We start from the raw sequence: 3612 nt of genomic DNA, 5'->3' as shown, positions 1-3612 counted from the left end.
TGGAATATCCAATATCACATATATTCATGAATTGCATGTATGTATTTCATGAATTCACTCACAATCATTTTAATTAGCATTAAGCTCTTCCTTTACTAATGTGGAACACTATCCAACATTATTTCTTTATTAAGATAACACTATATCTTAATATCCTTCTTTATTAGAATAACCTAATTCTAATATCCTTCTTTATTAAGTTGATTAGCACCTTAATATACTTCTTTGATATTTAAACAAACATCATCAACAATCAACAACAATTATATTTCACAAATATAATCAACAATTCATCAACACATCATTATTCATCAACAAACAATCAATCATGGTTACAAACACTTAATTGCATGTTAGGATACCTTAAATCCATGTTACAAGTGCCTAATTGCACTTAAAACAATTATCAAAAAGTTGTTGTCCCAGTGTTGTTCGCTGAGCGAAGGCCTAGCGAGTGCCTTCTGTTAGGACAGTTCAAAACCTGCGTTTTCCACACCAAATCACCCAAAAATCCCATTTTTCATGTTATAAATCCCAAAAGAGTTTGTATTCAAGCATAACAAACATGGATAAACACAAAAGGACAGTTCATTTCTCAGATCTACATCATAAGCATCGAAAAAGCAAAGATTGACACTTTTTCATCAAAACTCTCGAGAACACAAAGTTCTTGAGTTAAATCTTTCATACAACTCGTTTTTAACCATTATTTTCGTTCATTAATCATGTTAAAAGCATGTTAAGCATATTAAGAACCTTAGGAACGATTTCCATCAAGAAAATCCGTTCTAAGCTAAAACGAAAATGGGGTGGAGGAAGTTCGGGTGAGGAGAAATCGACATTCTCCCCTTCCTCGAGTCACCCACGAATATGAAATCTACTCTCTTACCTAGATTCGAAGAAAAACTCGAAGATTGATCTTGAATCTCTCCCTTTCTCTTGCCCTAGCTCCTCAAGCTCTCTTCCTTCTCTCTATCTTCAAGAACCAAAAGAGAAATAATGAATTTCTCTCCCCCTCATGGCAATATGGGCGCCCCACACTCCCACACAAGGCCCATTGGGCCTCAAGCACAATTGCTTGGCCCAACTCGCGTTAACTCTCACTAACTCGCGCGTTAACTAAAACTCTCGATAAATAACTTAAAGTTACTATCTTACTTAAAAGCCACGTCACCAAATAATTAAACACTTAAATAGTGAATACTAAATTTGGGTCGTTACAACATTTCTCCCGAAACATTTCTCTTGTGTGTCTCTGTTCTCATACCTTCGATTTTGGCTTCATCCCGACGACGCCGCCTCTCTCCACAGCATCGTTCTTCTTTCACCGCCACTTTTTACGGTTTTCTTGTCTTAATTCTCTGTTCTTGAATCTTCTATTTTTAGGATTTTTCAAAGTTTGGGAAATTGGTCTTCTTCTCTCTTCTTAGTTTCATTGGCTTGGTAAAGGGGAGATCGCATCACATGCTCTCACCAAAATCACACGAGTTTTCACGCCGAACCACCATCGTGTTGCCGCTGTAACCTGAGTTCGCCGCCACCACCGACCTTTGAGTGAGTATTCGACACCTTACCTCTTTCTTATAAATGTGATCGCAACTGTATTTGATAGTATCACAGTATATGCGCCTAGTTTAGTAAATTGAAGTATGTGTAGTTACATCATCAAAATTATGTTTCATGTTTTTAATTCAGTAATTCCTTTTGAATTCCAATGTTTAGAAGGAATAAAAAAACCTATCTGAATGTCATTTTAGGGTTTAGAAAAGTAGCTGTGAAATCTCATTGATCATTTTGCTGCTGTTGATTTTGATTGTCCATTTTATCGAAAGTTTTAAAATGGTGTTATGTTACGTGTGTCTGGATGCGTTGATGTAGATTTTATTTTAATTTCTCTTTTGTTGCAGCTTGAGTTTGCTAATGTTAATGAGTGCTTTATCCAAAAGAAAACGTTAGTGTTTTCAAAGAAAAAAAGTCTTTAATTATAATGGTTGAATCAATTCTACACGCCTAGCTTATCAAAATTATAATGGTTGAATCAATGAAACTGTAAATTTTGAAACTTGCAGAAAGTTATGATAGTTGATCCTTGTTATTTGCATACTCTCTTATTAAGTCACATTGTTGATTTAGTGATAAACAATTTTCTGTGGTGAAGACAACAAACACATCAGGATTAACGAGTATAAAGTAGACATCTAATTCATAAAGATTACCAATTTTGAAGCAAACATGGATAATGGTAGAGATGCTAATGATGTTGCTATGTGATCATGATTCTCATGGCTGCATAATTCACCATGCTGAGCTGGTGTGTTGTTAATGTAGTCATTGATCTTGTATTAGTGTAGGTTGATTTTTGTTAATCGATATTGTATCAGACGCTTTTCTTGTAATGCTTCTAGTAATGAGACATGTTGTCTTGGCTAGGTTGTGAGCCACACCGTTCTATTGTGGCCTAACAAAACTAGCATCAAAGCTTGTGTAAATAATTCAAAACACCTCTGAAAGATTGCTCCAGTGTCTTATGGATTTGAGAGACCCTTAGTGTGGGGGTCAACTACTAATTTTACTTTTTTTTATTTACGAAAAACTACTAGTTTACTTTTGAGCTAAAAATTGACACCATCCAAATTCATTATGAATGCATTATGCCAAAACTTGTAAACTCTATTTTCCTTCAAAACTTGTCTTTCTTTGATCAATGAAAAATTCAGCATCCAAGTACATTGCCTTCTGATTTGACATGTAAAGACAAAGAAGGAAGGTCATATGATTCTTCCTGGAAACAAAACAAAAGGCATCACAAACAATTTTTGCTATCACCATTGCTGAAATTATGCATAGCTAATATGCCATCTAAACCTTGAATTTTGAGGCCTATGCAGTATGAACAAGACAGTGAGTGTGAGTGGTTACTACTGGTTCTATACTAATAAAAACGCCTGAGAAAAAGTAAATGCTGACAGATACAATTTCTGGCTCATGAAAAGCATAAAGAACTCAAACAAAGTCATATTCATAATAATCTATGTCATATCTTCAAATATCACGTTGTTTAAAGAGAAAGAACTTCAAATATCATATTATTAAGGCACTAGGTACCCTCTTCTGTTCTGTAATACAGTTCGCAGAAATGGATCATTCTTAGCAAAAGCGCACATTTTACAAAAGTACACATTATAGAAAGTTAAAGGAACTTTCCGAGGCATGCAAGAGCCGAATATGTCATAAAAAAGGAGTCTCTAAAGATCTCTATGGGGAGCCTCTAAAACATGCAAATCAAAAGAGTTTAAAGATAGACTAAAGTTAGTTAGTCAATCCGCCGATCTGTTTCCTTCACGCCAAGTATGGTTTATATGAACCTGCCAGTTCATATTTTTTAGATCACGAATATGCCAAACCAAGGTAGAAATGTTTCCTTTAATGGTGCAATTTCATGTTACCATGTCGACTAGCACCTTTGAGTCATTATCAACTTGAAGGTGCGTAATTCCTTGTCTCGCAGCCAAATCCATACCAATATACATGCCCCACATTTCCGCATTGAGCGCGTTACAAGTTCCAAGCTTGCAGGCATAACTAACTAGACAAACCCTGCTACTATCTCAG

General features: G+C 35.3%; 1 long non-coding RNA gene across 1 annotated transcript; it reads left to right on the top strand.

Moving 5' to 3' along the window:
• The first annotated feature begins 1190 nt into the window (after window positions 1–1190).
• On the top strand, window positions 1191–2567 carry LOC123920361. Its single transcript, XR_006813611.1, has 2 exons — window positions 1191–1554; window positions 2159–2567. It is a non-coding gene; the product is annotated as an uncharacterized LOC123920361 (long non-coding RNA).
• The last annotated feature ends 1045 nt before the right edge of the window (window positions 2568–3612 follow it).

This window comes from Trifolium pratense, linkage group LG4 (assembly GCF_020283565.1).
Source record: "Trifolium pratense cultivar HEN17-A07 linkage group LG4, ARS_RC_1.1, whole genome shotgun sequence".
NCBI classification, from domain to species: domain Eukaryota; kingdom Viridiplantae; phylum Streptophyta; class Magnoliopsida; order Fabales; family Fabaceae; genus Trifolium; species Trifolium pratense.
This window is presented reverse-complemented; position numbering and strand designations above follow the sequence as displayed.